This window comes from Microtus ochrogaster, assembly GCF_000317375.1.
Source record: "Microtus ochrogaster isolate Prairie Vole_2 chromosome 14 unlocalized genomic scaffold, MicOch1.0 chr14_random_1, whole genome shotgun sequence".
Lineage (NCBI taxonomy): Eukaryota > Metazoa > Chordata > Mammalia > Rodentia > Cricetidae > Microtus > Microtus ochrogaster.
In genome coordinates this window covers 17276362-17292297 of record NW_004949096.1, presented here as the reverse complement: position 1 = coordinate 17292297, position 15936 = coordinate 17276362, and positions in this window count along the sequence as shown.

Here is a 15936-nt window from a genome sequence, read left to right as displayed (position 1 = left end):
AGGAAGGAAGGAAGGAAGGAAGGAAGGAAGGAAGGAAGGAAGGAAGGAAGGAAGGAGGTTTTATTAGAATGGCATCTTATAGGCTGTGGTCCAGCTAGTCTAACAATGGAAGGTCCAAGAATCCAATTGTTGTTTAGCCCATGAGGCAGGCTGTTTCAGCTAATCTTCAGTATACACAGAATCCCAAAGAGGTAGGCTCTAATGCCTGTGGAAGAATGAACTTGCCAGGGAGAGCAAGGGGAAGCAGGCAAAGAGAACAAGCTTCCTTCTTCCATGCCCTTCATATAGGCTGCCAACAAAAGATGTGGCCCACCTTAAATTGTATCTTCCTATCTCAAAAAATCTGGATTAGCCCAGCAGTGGTGACAAATGCCTTTAATCCCAGTACTTGGGAGGCAGAGGCAGGTGGATCTCTGAGTTTGAGGCCAGCCTATTATAGAGAGTGAGTTCCAGGACAACCAAGGCTACACAGAAAAACACTCTCAAAAAAAAAAAAAAAAGAAAAGTCTGTCTTAGAGGTATATATTATCATCTCAAAGGAGCCATATTAAAAGTGGGTCTTCCCTCTTCAAGTGATTTATGTAAGAAAAAAAACCTCAAGGTGTACCCCGCTGCGTGGACTTCAGTTTAATTCCAGATGCAGTTAAGTTGACAACCAAGAATGTCCATCACAGTGACCACACTCATCTCCAAGGACAATGGCTGTGTCGTCATCCAGGACTTGATGGAGACAGTGGAAGTCATAGCCTAACCAAGGGTGATGGGACAGGGGTGGGCAGGGTCGCTGCAGAGGAAAGCAGGGAGTGGCCACTCTCCTATTGAGCTCACGTCAGCCACCCCACCAGGATTTCTTGGGAAATTTGTTTTTAGCAGCCTGTGCCTGAGACTTCCAGGAAGGGTCTGGGCTCTGGATTCCGGCTCCCTCCTTCCTCTTAGCTCCAGCAGCTACTTGAATACACAGACACAAAGGAACCTCCATGAAGAAAGCCACAGAAACCTCCCTGTCTCCTCCCTATGCTTTTAGGAGCCTGCTATGTCCCTTCCTAATCAGGTGTCTCAGTGGGATTTGCTGGTCCTCCTATGGAACTTTAAAGTGCACAGCAAAAATGACATCAAAGGAGACAGGCACAGATGGTGGCAGAGGGGACTTTCTCAGTACCCAATGGGAATTTCACCCTCAATGCGTCCAGTATCTCACTTATTTATTCATGCAATGAGCAGTTTTCAACCTAATATGCACCTACCACAGTCTGAGAGGGGCTGAAGACGACAGCAGGACCGACTACTGGAGATACCAGCAAGCCAGCTGAACAAGATTAATTGTGATTAGAGATTTGTGATGCAGACCACAGAGTTCTGGGATGGGAAGGATGGAGGGCCGGCTCCTCAGGGCAGGGGACCTGGCTAGCTCTGGACAGAGGAACAACTGCATGGGAGCACTGTTCTTGCATTTGCATAAAAGATTTATTTTTTTTAATCTAAATTGTGTGTGTGCATGTGCCCACACAGGTGAGTGTAGGTGTCCTCAGAGGACAGAAGAGGGCACAGATCTCCTGGAACTGTAGTTAGAGGCGGTGCGACCTGCTCAGCCTGAGTGCAGAGAGCGGAATGCAGAGCCTCTACAGGAGCAGTAAGCACTCTTGACTGCTCAGTCCCCTCTACAAGCATCTGTCCTTGGGTTTTCTGATAACTGAGGTGACTGGCCTGGGGCTAGAGCATTGGGTGGGTGGATGGAGTTGGGAGAGTGCAGGTTTAAAATCCCTCAAAGGAGATGTCACTGTTCCTCACAGGTCCACCTCTCCGTTCAGCAACTACTTGTCCTGGGTCATTTATGGCTCACAAGCTCTTGGCCAATAGTATCTGTCAGGAGGTCACTGATTTCCAACAGGCTCCACCCTCTTGCTCCCACCCCTTCTTGTCCACCCCTCAGCTCCCCCTCCTCATCCATTCTCCTTTCCCAGAGCTTGGTTCAAAAATCCTCCATGGCTTCCCATTACCCGGCCAGGACAAATCACAAAGCTTTGCTAGACCTTGGGAACACAACACAACCAGATCACAGATGATTGCCCAGGCCTGTATCTCCTTGTTTTGCTGAGGTCTTTGGTGGCTCTAAGCCAATCATGCTGCTAGTCCTCTACAAGCTCGGTCTCGTAATCACCCTGACGGGAGCCCTGTCCCCTGCTCTTCCCATAATATACTTTGTAACTTGCAGTTGCCCTGTCCCCTTGCATTTGCCCCTCCACCACGTCCCCAGCACTCTGTCTGCTTCTCCACGCAGGTCCTTGGTGTATGCCCTGATGACCTCAGTGCCTACCAGGCAGGAGGAGAGGCAGAGTGCTGCACTGAGTAGCCCAGAGACCACACCCCCAGGTCTGTGTTCTTGTCTGTGAAATACAACTCTATTATAAGCATTCCTTACATTGAGCGATTGAGCTGGTGTGCTGACAGACAGGTGGGAAGCCCTCCAAGGGCCTTTATAAAACAGAAACATTTGGTTGGGGGACAGGCAATGAACGGAGTGGGACAGTCTCACAACCCCCTTGACACCTCCAGAACCCCCTGGGGATTCAGGGAGGTTGCCTGACTCTAGAAGCTGGCCCCTTCCCATGTCAACATGAAGATAGCGCACTCATTGAACACACACTAGTGCTTGCATGGCGTGACTCTGGACCCAAACAAACAAAGCCTGAATCTACGGTAGGTGCTTCCGAGTGGTGAGAATGGCTCACGAGCTTTCTATCCCAGGGATGGGGTCTCCTCTCAGCACTCCTCAGTTCTCTGCAGCCCCAGCGGGCCCCCTCACAGTGGCTTCACAAAGGCTGCAAGCCCCTGGTTTCCTACCAGACCTCCAGGGCAGAGGACATCCACATTCAAGGGAAGATCATTTCACAGGACCCACACATTTCCCCCTGCTGCTGCAGGTGAGGCATTACCTACCAAACTTACAAAATGATGGGAGGGCGGGGTAAGGCGGAGTTGGCAGAGTTCTTGTCTTGCATGTAGAAATCCTCAGGGTTCTGCCCCACATGATGGTGCATACCCATAGTCTCAGGAGTTAGGAGGCAGAGGAAGGAGGGTCAGAAGTTCAAGTAATCCTTGGCAGGTTCAAGACCAGCCTGGGCTCCATGAGGCCCTGCACAGAAAAACAAGACTAGAATTTAAAATGACACATACAGAAAAGCTTCATTGTTTCAAGCTCCATTGAAATATGGAAAAGCATTAATGCTAGTAATAAGGGTATTGAGATCTGAGCTCTGGGGTACTTAAGGCTCACACCCTAGCTTCCAGGGCTTTGACACATTTGAGGGTGAACAAATGAAGGAGTAACTGCATGCACTCTTAGGGGAATCTCTTTGAATCCCCAATATTTCCCCTCCAAGTGACCTGTTACTTGGGCAGTTATAGACTTTGCTTCTCCCTGTCCTAGAACATTTCAGGGAGCAAGCTAAGCACCAGGCTTCCTTGGTCCCAGTGGCTGTTCAGTTTCTTGCTGGGTGTGGGAGAAAGATATCCTGACCTTTGGGAACCACCTGGGTGTGAAGGCGCAGCCAGGTCAAGAGACCAGGTGAGGACTACCTTTCCTTCCCACTGGGAGGACAACCATGGGGTTTGCTTCAGATCCATGTTTTGTTTTGCAGCTCTAATCTGAAAGTAACTCACGGTTGTTGTCAAAGGAGCTGTGTATGCACAGAAGCAGGGAATGTTCCGTTCCTTCTCCTGTGTCATCAGAACCAGAGGCAGGATGGCATTGTTAATGACTTTGCCTGTAGCTGGCTCCATGCTTTTGCTTAACACTGAGCCCACTCACTTCCAATCTCTTTTTCTTTTTCCTCCTGATTTACAAAATCCAGATCACAAGGCCTCTATTATTGCAAGATCTGTTTTGACGGTGCGTGGGGCTCTGAGGCCACCTGCCAGCATGTAGATTCTCTTAACTGTGCTTTCTCTGTGCACGCACCTTTGTTAATTTGTCTTTAAATGGTTTCATTAAACTGTTCCTTCTCATAGAATGAACACATGCATACAGCAAAGACTTAATAAGATGCTAATTTCTCTCTAGCCTCTCAGAAGGTCCGTGTTTGTTTCTCACTTTTCCAAATGAAAGTTAGAAGAAAAAACCCTTCCTGTGTGTTGCTGTCTGTGCTCTTGAGTCAGTGCCTACTGGGGCATCTGAGAAAGGGGGGTCTTTGACCGGTCCCCTGTGTTTATTGTACAGATGATTTTATGTTACAGAGCAAAAAGTAATAGCGACTGTGTTCTGTTGTATTGCTATACCTGTAACTGGCTAAAGAGGGAAAGTGGCTGACCTGGACCACTAGGTGAAGCCTAGACCACAGTTCAGCGAGGCCCCAAGCTCTGCACACACAGAGTGACGTAGACAATGACCTGCTCAGTCCTCAGGACCTCTCTCAGTGAGTCTGCAGAGCACACACACTTAGACACACAACCGACCTCCCACAGCAACTCTGGAGAGCACATGCACAGGCTTTGCCCCAGATGGGCTTAGGGGACCTCTGTCTAGACCAGAGGCAGGAGAATGGCCAGGCTGACCACAGAGGCCTAGGGAGTCGCTGGTAGTACACCAGCCCTGGGTCAGTCACTGAGTCGTGGCTAATACACTCAAAGTTCTTACTTTTGCTGGGCATTCCAGGTATTTTATGAGTGAGGGTCTTTGATTTTAGATTTCATGTTTGTGTGTGGTGTGTTTATATGTGGGTGCTTTGTATTCATGTGGTGTGTTTATATGTGGGTGCTTTGTGTTCATGTGGTGTGGAGACCACTGGTCAATGTTGTCGTGTGTCTTTCTCAATATCTCTCCATCTTTCTTTTCATTTTAGACTTACTTATTATGTCTGTACGTATGAGGCATGTGGTTGGTGAGCCACAGTGAGCATGTGGGATCAGAGGACAGCTTGGCTCTCTCCTGTTGGCATGAGGGTCTGGCATCAGAACTCAGGTCCCATGCCTGCACAGCAAGTGTTTTACCCTCGGCCCTCTCCCCAGACGGCTTTGCTTCTGTCACCATGTTTGTTTGGTACAGCTGTCAGAAAGAATTCTAGGGAAGAAGAATGAGTGCCCACAACCAGTTCACCTAGCCTGGCAATACACGCTTTCAGGACCCTCGAATATGTCTTTTGCAAGGTCTTATTTTACAGATAGGGACGGCGGGGTCCAGTGAGTTAGAGTGTACTCCAGCAGCAAGGCAGGATGTGCTCTGCCCCTAGCTCAACTGTCGTGAGGCATGGATATTTTGAGAGCAGGGGTGTGTGAGGCAGCTTGCTGGCAGCCTCAGTGCATGAGGATGTCCGCTGTCTGAATCTGGCAACCCCAGACCCTTGGCTGCGGAGAGAGGGAGGCAACCAGTGGGGCAAAGCTTGTCTGTTCTCCTGCACTTGGGCCACCTTGTCAAGGTGTGGCTAGCCAGCCCAGCACAAACATTCCCTGAGCTGACGCCCAGCCAGCAGGAACCTCACCCCCCACCCTGGGCTCCTGTACTCCTACAACCCCTTTCCAGCCCCTAGTCACCTGAGAAGAGCTGACTGCTTTTCCCTTGTGCAAAGGCAGCATGAGAGGTGGTCTTGATGGAAGAAGCAGACTCTACTGATCAGACTCTGGGGAGGAGGGTGTTGAGTGTGGGATGTGACCAGCAGCACTGATGGCTTTAGCAGGCCCTGAGGTAGACAGGGTAAGCTCTCACGCTAGGGCCCAAGGAGGCAGCATGTGCAGCTAGATGTTGGCCCATGGGACCCATGGGGCCTCTATTCCTGTTACTCAAGCTACCAGGCATCCAGGGACATCAGGGACGCCTGAGATATTGCTAGTCCCAAGAGGAATAGTGTCCGTTGCTATCTACTGATGTCACAGTGGCACTCTGAGGAAGACAATATGCTGTCTCCATTGTGCCTCCTTGGGACCAGAAAGGTCATTTGCCTAAAATCACAGCATCCACAAGAGTCTTGGGATCCCCAGCTCATTCCTTTAATCACAATGGCTATGTAACCTCAAGTTCAGAGTCCATAACGTTATCTGAGGTCCTAAGAAAATACCTGTTCTTGGCTTGCCCTTGTGCCTCAGAGCCAGACTGCGGAGAGGATGTGTGGCTTTGACAAGCACCCTGATCATCCCCATAAACAGACCCTGTGTTGTCAGAAGGATCCACTCAGATCTCTGGAAAGTTCTCTGCTGTGGCTTGTGAACAGTGGGAAAAGGGGCTCTCTGTGATGTGTGAAGGGGGAAGGGAAACAGCCATTCCCGCTCTTTTCCCTGAACACTGTCCCTGGGCAAAACAGACAAGTTTTCAGAGTCTAATGGATAAATGTCTATCAGCCCCTGGGTAAGGGCTGTTAGGAGGCAGCATATGGGCCCTGAGCCTAAGGCTGGGCCAGCACGTTCCTAGCTCATCTTTACTGCTCCCGTTTGGCCCTTCCACCCCCAGCAGCCTGTCTCTCCTCACCAGGAGACAGACGCCAGGAGCTGAGCAGCCTCTGCCAGTCAAGAGGGCAGAAGAGCTGCTCTGCCTGGAGGCCTCCAGCCCTGTGGAATCTAGCCACGCCTTGACACGGACTGTCCTAAGGGGGACCTTCCTCCAGCTGCACCCTGGTGGAGGGTGGGAGAAACTGGTTCAGCTTGTAGGAGACAAGATGTAGCCAGGGTCACATGGTAGTCATGCCATGTCAGGTTGACAAGTTCTCAAAACCAGTCTATTGTTTGACCATTGAAACCTTGTTTCCATTAGTATCATATAAAAATCAACATCAATAAGAGGGAATAGATGAGATGTGAGGACAGTTTGACTGTGACACCTGTCACCCCTTTGACCATCAGGGCTGACTCCTTTGCAAAGGTTGCTTAGTTGGGAGTCTCCCTCCTCCCTCACTGCTCTGTGTGCTTCCCTTGCAAAGCTGAACACTCAGTGGGTCGAAGAGGATGACCTTCCCTGAATAGAGGAGGACCGATCTTTGGTCAAAAGGTTCCAAGTAGCTGTGCTCCCCTAACAGAATCTACAAACAAGCTCTCAAGTGTTGAGAGGAGCAGAGGGCTGCATCCCCAGCACCCAGATGCCCGCATGGCTAGCTTATGCCCTGAAATAAATACACGGAAACTGTATCCTTTTAAACACTGCTTGGCCCATTAGTTCCAGCCTCTTATTGGCTAGCTCTTACATATTGATCTAACACATTTCTAATAATCTGTGTAGCCCACGAAGTGGCTTACCAGGGAAGATCTTAACCTGAGTCTGTCTGGAGTGGGAGAATCACATGGTAACCGCCTGACTTGGCTTCTTTCTCCCAGCATTCTGCTCTGTCTACTCCTCCTACATAATTTTCTGTCCTATCAAGCCAAGCAGTTTTCTTTATTAGTTAACCAATGAGAACAACAGATAAGATACAAGACCCACCTCCATCACTCAAGAAATAAACAACATCTGAGCACTTCCTAGCAGACAGACCCCTCACCTAAGGCCCCCAAATCCCATGAATATCCGTATTACACATCATCAATATTTTATAGATGCTAAAGTATGGCACAATGAAATGACAGGCATGCTGCTGCCTGGTCTGCCTGGTCTGCCTCCAGGGCTCATGTAAGCACAGTTTGAAGACTGGGGTACAGACCACTAATAAAATGCCATATTTGTACCTGAATCTGGAAACAACAGGTCACACTGTTTATCCAGGGATAGTTCTGCCTGGGTCTGAAGCTTTCTAGAAGTAACCATGTCCTCTCACCCCAAAGTTGCTTCCCTAGCCCACCGTGTGGTCATACTGAAGAACTGAGTCCTTCTGGACTTGACTGACCTCTGTACCCAGGGTTTTCTGGTGGTCGTACCCTCTCCCAAGCTATCTCTTCCTGGTGGCTTCCAGGATCCTATTGACTCTACCCTGAGGCCACTGTTAATTTGTTTGGAGGGTCAGTTATTGATTCCAGATGACCAATCAGTTTCTTTCTGGAGTTCCCCAGTTTGGAAAGAAGGAAAGTTCCCTGCCCAGTGGTGGTGAGATAGGACAGAGTGCAGGCAGTCAAGTCTCTCACTGTATCTAAGAACAGAAGTGAAGATGGCCTGCAGGGAGGGCAGAGAGACCTGTGGTCATATCCCTGTCCTTCCCACGCTCAGTTGTTTACTCGTGGTGTCTGCCTGACTAAGGAATGCTCATTTCAGTTGCTCATTTCCCAGAAGAGAAGGAAAATCAATCAATCAATCAATCAATCAATCAATCAATCAATCAATCAATCTGTCAGAGAAGAATGGAGCTACTTGCTAGACTGTCTCCTGTATTTTCATTTTTTGTTGTTTGTTTGTTTTTTGAAACAGGGTTTCTCCACATAACAGCCCTAGCTGTCCTGGAATTAGCTCTGTAGACCAGGCTAGCTTCAAACTCATGGAGATCCGCCTGACTCTGACTTCTAAGTGCTGGGATTAAAGGCGTGCGCTACCACTACCTTGGGCTCCTGTACATTCTTGGACCACCCACCAGCCAGGCTGCACTGCTTCTGCATGACATGAACTTTAGCCAGAGGGATAACATGTTCTGTGGGACTTTGCAGGGCTCATGGGAAGGAATCCTCATGTTCAAAGGGCATGTGAGTCAGGACCTATGAGGAGTAGCACATTGAGTCCCACACTCCCCTGCCTTACATATATATTTAACTGTGGTTTTTTTTTCCCTCACTGGAGGGAGAAAGGAATGCTAAATTGCCCCCATATACCTGTTTTTTTCTTTTGTACAACAAGAGAGCTTGTACCTGGGCACATGGTTGCTTGGATGGCATCTCCCGGCATCCCTTGCAGCTAGGTGTGGTCATGTAGCCAAATTCTACCCTATGATGTAGATGATCCATGCATCCTCTGTGGCTGTATTCACAAAAGGATGAGTGTGTCTTCCCATTCCACTCCCCTTTTGATGACTGGCACACTAGCAGTGATCAGTCACCTTGTTCCTCATGAATGAGACCAACACCACTGGGACCCTGTTAACACTGAACTGGCCTTGGAGTAGAAAGAGAGAAGAAAATAAATGTCGGTATTTATCAATCCCATTACTGTTTTGGTTTCTGTAACAATAACTGTGTCTGTGTCTGATACAGCCACTTTGTCTTTTGACTTTAGACTTATGATGGTGTCTGGAGCTGTGGCAGCCATATTGTGATCATGAAAGGGAAGCCAAGAAGCTAGCTGAAAAGCCAACTAAGAGTTCTCCTTCTCTGGGTTCCTGAATTTGCCAACTCTGGACCAGTTATTAGATTATCAGTTACTTTTAGATGCTGTGATAAAACACCATGACTAAAAGCAGCTTACGGAGAAATTTATTTTGGCTTATAGTTCTGGGGGAGGGGGTCCATGATGGTTGAGGAGGCACAGCAGCAGGAGGCTGAAGCAAGAAACTGAACGATCACATCTTCAGTTGCGAAAATGAAGCAGAGAATGGACTGGAGGTGCTGGAAGAGGGCCATGGCTACAAATTCTCAAAGCCTGCTCTGAGTGACATACTTTCAGCAACTTCACACTCCCAAAGTTCCTTAACTCCCCAACCAGGATTACCAATCAGGTACCAGGTGTTCAGAGACTTGAGCCTCTGGGGGCGTCCCACATTCAAACCATGTTTGGCAAGATGATGCATTTCTTCTTCATCAGAGTTTTTCTTTGGCTTTCTAGCACTAGCAAAGCTGCCAACTGAAGTTTGCTATCAGTCCTGTGGACAAGTTGCCCGAAGTCACCAGCAGGAAGGGACAGTGGAAAGCTACGGTTCTATGGGGAGCTAGCTGTGTGGCTGGGGCCCATGAACCCTTGTGAGGTTCCTTCCATTCATACTTCAAGTCCAGGTTCAGCTCTGTCCAAGGAGGAGGGTAGTATATCTCTGGGACTCTGACCTCCCTAACTTGGGCTTCTGTTCCTGCCTATGCTTGCATTTATGCACATCCTGGAGGCCAGGGCTTTCCTTGGTCAGTTTGGGTTATGGTGAGGAAGCAGAAGCCCATCAGCTCAGAACATGAGCACAGCTCAGTGAAAGGGCACTGCAGAGGCACGGACAGTCGGGATGCTGAGGCATATTATAGAGGCACCAGGACAACAGTGGAAAGCCATGACTCTCCCAGAGCTGCAGGTAGCAAGAGCAGTCAGCTAAACTGTAAAGACCTGACATCTCTGGGGTCCTGCAGGCATCTCCCAGCCCCTAACTCTAATCTTAGTCAAGAGCATATGTGGCGGAGGGATGTGGTCCTTACAGTCAACCTCCTGGAGCAAGTGAGATGAAGGCAGGTCCCTGGGTCTGTACCACAGCCAGCTCTGAAAAGAGGACCCAGCGCAGAAGGCCACAAAGCAGCATCTGGCAATGGGCTGCCCTCCAGGAAAAGTAGGCACCCCTGGGAGAAGGGAGCTTGGAGCTGCTCCCTGCCAGATGGGCTCCAGGGGGGTTCACAAGAGGAGTCCATGTGAGTCAATGGCAAAAGATGCAAATGCAGACAGATAAATAACTTGAAAGACCAGACTTGCTGGGAAGGGCTTCTGATCTCAGTCTGGCTGCTGGGCAGTGGGACACACAAGCTCCATTTTTAATCAGGGCCAGTTGGGTGAAGACAACTTAAGTCCTTCAGTGGCTTTGAAAGGGGATTCTGCCTCCTGCTCCCTAGCTGGGTTGCTTTACCTTATCCTGGGGGCCTCTCTCTAGCCCCAGCATGAGAAAGGTCACCATGAGCCCCCACTAGGAGTCAGTGCAGATGAGACCTAGGGCTCGAATTCCAGCTGTCTTAGGCATATGGGGAGCAGTTGCAGAATGTCTACAAACCTGTTACCTTACCTGTGAGATGGGGACCCGGCAAGGCCTCCTGACATGTACTGTCGGCCCACAGTTCTTAGCTCAGGCTCTTTGCCGGAGAGTGAAGAGGCCAAGCTGAGGTTCCAGGGCAGGAAGCCAGACATGGATCTGTTCTATCCCCCCAAAAGCCAGTTGCTCTGTGGGCAAAATGTATTGAGTATGCCCACCACCACAGCAAGCGTGATGCAGAGAAATGCCACTCAGGTGGCACTGGCTACAGAGAGCACCAGGCAGGGGGCAACTGTGTGGTTGCTATTCATTCTTTTTCTGCACAAGAAGATTGGAAGGAAAGAACCAATAACCCAAGGCTACCACAGGGCAGCCTTGAGTTAGACCCCCACCATCCTGAGCTCTCATCTGTAGTGGAGTAAGGAATGGAATAGCAAGATGTCGCTTGAGTCACACAATACACTGACAGTGGACACCATGCCACCGACCCTGGCCTCGCCTGTCCACACTTCAGAGTGGTCAACTCACCTCTCTGACCTTGGTGTCTTATTCTGCAAGGCTCTCCCCACGTAGCTGCAGCAGAGAATGAGAAGCATTTTGCTCTTAATAAAGGGTGGTTGAAAGCATTGACTGCTCCTCTAGAGGTCCCAGGTTCAATTCCCAGCACCTCACAACTGTCCAGATGGAAACAGGTCCAGGGATTCATCACACAGACATGCATGTGGTGCACATATCTGCAGTGCAGGCAAAATACCTACATACACATAAAACAAAATAAATAAGTCTTTAAAAAATGGTGATTATGTAAAACGTATTCCTTAGGCAAGATCGAGGTCTCTGGTACCCTGTAGGAGAGGAACTGAGCAGTTCTGCTTGGATGAAAGGGAAGACACAGACATGTGATGTTTCCCCCCAGTGAAAGAGAAGCTCTGGATGTAGGCAGGGTCAGAGTGAGACCAGAACTACCCCCCTTCTGCTTCCTCAGGCAGCACTTCCTGGTAGACACCACTCCCAAGCTTGACACCTCTCCTTTTGGACACTTCTGGAGGACTGAGTCATATCCTTCTCCCTTGCCTTAGCCCAGGCTATGAACTGCACACATGCACGTTATTCTTCTGCTTTTGAAACATGGCCGCTCCTGTGAACAACACTCAGACCAGGACTGCTCCCACTGCCCTACATCATACTCACGGACACATTCACAAACAGACTTCCACAATTGCAAAGCTAGAGCAAGTTCAGCCACTCCACCATGTCTTGGCTCCCAGCTGTCCCCCTCTGTGACAATGAAAAGGGTGTATGTCATTTGTTTTGATGGATTTGGGGGGGTGGAGTTGTCTTTGTTTTTGGAACCTGTGCCATATATGTGGCCCTTGCCACCAAAATTTTATCCAATCTTCAAGGCAGATATCCCTGGCTGGCCTGGAACTCACTCTGTAGCCCAGGCTCAGACTCACAGGGATCCACCTGCCTCTTCCTCACAAGTGCTGGGAGTAAAGGTGTGCGCCACCATGTCAGAGCTTCCCGGGGGCATCTTTAGAGGGTGAGTCCACTGGATGGGTATAGCACAGAGCTGTGATGTGGAGACTCGCTCCTGGCCACAGGGCCACTAGAACAGAGCAGGGACTTGCCATGCCCTCCCCCACCACAGAGCTTACTGCCCCAGAGCACATTTCTCTCCGCAACACGGTCTTTCCCAGCTCCAAAGCAGAATTTGGGGACCATGAAACCTGTCCTCCTCCAAGATACCAACATCACCTTCCCTGCCATCTCCTCCCATCCCTTCCTCCTTCCCTGGGATGAGATCAGGCAGAAGAAGCAGGAAAGGATGGACACAGGGAGGTGACATCACATGACAAGGACAATGGAACTGGGATTGTTCATTCATTTTGGTTGAGGATGCAAAGGGGCCACATGCGGCTAGGACCCAGTGTACAGGCCCTGTAGAACAAGGCTCTGAGGACTCTTGGGCTTCTGGAAAGCCGGCGTTTGGAGGCATCACTGCAATAGTAGCACCTAGCACAGTACTCACTGGGCTGTTACTTGGAGTTAGAGTGATGAAAGAGATTGATGAATGGGAGAGCCGAGGCTCTGCCTACATTTGCGGATTACCCTTTTGGTTTCCAGTATATTTCTCTGTACTGTGGTCTCAAAGAACACTGGCAGATAGAACAGGAGCGCAGATACCAAAAGCATGCATAGTCAAGGGGCAAACTGTATCAGGCAAATTGGTCAAGCAATATCCTCAGGACCCATCTGGCCTGGTAGAAATTCAAAGTCCTCCACAGATTTGTGACAGGACACCCAGCCTGTCACTTCCTAGCCACTGTCAACAGCATGATGGAGAACCACAGTCAGTGCTATGCTGACAGCAAGTCTCCTCTGCCAGAGCAAAGGCTTCTTCGTCTTAGACTCCGGCAATGGGCAAGGCAATTGGCGGCCAGCGCTTTAGAGCCTCTCTTCCCCAGACTCTTCCTCGAGGCCAGCTTTGTACTCTTGCCTGGCCAAATGCAGAAGGGCTTGTTAATAATGAATAGGGTCCTGTCTGCCTTACTTAACACTGAAGCTCTGAGCAGATGCGCAACCCTTCAGAAACGATTCGGTCTAGCTGATGAGGCCCCTCGGGGCGCGTTCCTGCAGCCCGCCTCTTGTTCCTCCTAATGGAATCATAATGTTAATGTGATTTCAATTAGGGCTGCGTTACAGAACACAGGTGCTGGAGCAAGCCTGCGGCAGGAGGCTCCTTGGAGACTCATTTGCCTGCGAAAGGTGCGTATGTTTCCAAAGGCACCTTGGGTCCCAAGAAAGAGCCAGTCACTGGGCTGAATGGGGACTGTGGGGTATTTCTGCCCCTTCATGGGCCCTGAACTTTTGTTTTCCACTCAAACCTAAACAACAGCCCTCACTCTGCTTACACCTGATGTGTGTCTTGGGGACTCCTGAGGTCTACAAGCTCCAGTATGAGAAATACTAGACCAAGAACAGAACAAAAATCTTTTTTTTTTTTGTTTTGTTTTTCGTGAACAGGGTTTCTCTGTGGTTTTGGAGCCTGTCCTGGAACTAGCTCTTGTAGACCAGGCTGGTCTCGAACTCACAGAGATCTACCTGCCTCTGCCTCCCGAGTGCTAGGATTAAAGGTGTGCGCCACCACCGCCCGGCAGAACAAAAATCTTACTCTAGACAACTGTGTTTTCAAAGTAGCAAAGAGTCACTGTTTTGTTAAATGGTCACCGCCTCTCTCTCTTTTTAAATTTTATTTTTATTTTATTTTATAAACACGGGCATTTTGCCTGGATTTATACCTGTGTACCACTGTGTGCCTTGTGCCCACAGAGGTCAGAAGAGGGCCTCTTCTGACTGGAGTTACAGGTGATTGTGAGCCATCTTGTACGTATTGGGAATTGAATCTGGGTCCTCTGGAAGAACAGTCAGTGCCTTTAACTGCTAAGCCATTTATCAGTCCCTAGCTTTTTTTCTCAAAAAGGAAAAGGCACACATATATGTATACATAGAGATGTAGCTGCCAGATGTGATCTGAATGCTACATGAATACACTCATTGCTCAGATTTTATCAAAATGGATGCATGCAAACAGCTGGGGGCAATTTTCATAGAACACAATAGCTCTCAAGAACATATTGTCAGACACTCCACCCATCCTGAGAAACCAAAGCCTAGAGCTGCAGGGCCAGCTGGGACTCTGGGGAGCACTGGCCATCTGCCGTTCTGCAGATGAGGAAGCCGGAGCCAGAGGCTGCTTAGCAAGTCAGGGCCCCATAGAGATTAGAACCCAGTTCCTGCCTTCCAACCCTGCTCCCTTCTCTCCTAAGATCATTGTAGAGAAATTAACAGGATGAAGAAAGTGTCACTTCAAATCCCACCATCCAGAAAGCTCCATGGCTAACCTTCTAGAATATTCTTCCAATTTCCTATCTATAAGCATATATAATGGTGAATATCTTGGTAATCTAGTGCCTTTTTCATTCAAGTATGGCACAACAGGGACACAGTCCTGGCTATGTATTTGTGAGACTTGTGACCTCCCGGTAGCCCCACTGGCTGAAGGGTGTTTTCCTCAAAGCATTGTCTCATTCAGATACTCCCATAATGTCTCCATTTGAGCCTCTAGGTCCACATCTTCATGCCATTATCTTTGCTGTGACTCCTGCCTCCCAAGCCCTTCTCTGCCTAGCAACTGATGCTCAGCCCCAGAGGCAGCCCTGCAGCAAAATCTTCCCTCACAGCTGTCCCAGCACCACATTGTGCCCTGCCTTTCCCTCTTGAAGGACTTCTGATAAATTTTGCAGATGATGGTGGGGTGGGTCTTGTAACCTTGTAGAAACAGGGTATCTGTTGCTGGTGGGAGTGCAAACCTGGAGACGACCTAGATGCCGCTCAATGAAAGAATGGAAAAAGAAAATGTGGTACATTTACACAATGGAGTACTACACAGTGGTAAAAAAAATAATGACATTTTGAAATTTGTAGGTAAATGGATAAATCTAGAAAAAAAACCAAAACCATGGTGAGTGAGGTAACCCAGACCCAGAAAGACAAATACAGTGCTACTCACGCATAAGTGGCTTTTAGACATAAAGAAACATCATTCTACAGTCCACAACCCCAGACAACAGAGAGGACCCTGAGAGAGACATACATGGATTGAAATAAGAAGGAGAAAAAGACAAGATCTCCTGAGTAAATTGGGAGTGTGGGGGCTTACAAGAGCAGAGAAAAATGTATAGCACAATAAAACAATAAAAAAGAAAGCTTAGAAATGCAAATGAATACCTATAATGTTGCTAAGGATGAACTCAATGCATTGTATGTGTTTATTAGCTTTATGCTGCTGTCTGCGCTTCTACATGTGATGAATACTGTGCACTTTCACAGATCAGTGAACACCAAAAGTACACGTTCTTCCACTCCATAATGAGCCATGAAAGCCAGAGAAATTATTTCAGCTGTGTACTGGCATTCCTAGGGAAGAGTTTTGTTGATGCTTTATCTCAGTGTTGTCCTCTTCTGTGATACAGGATGCTTTGGATTAGACACACCCCAATGAGACTATGCAAACAATCTTCACAATCTTTCCATAAACACGAGATGCTAGAGCCTGGACTCACATTACTGCTATAATTGTTATTAAGTCTATGGGTTTTGAAGATGGGAT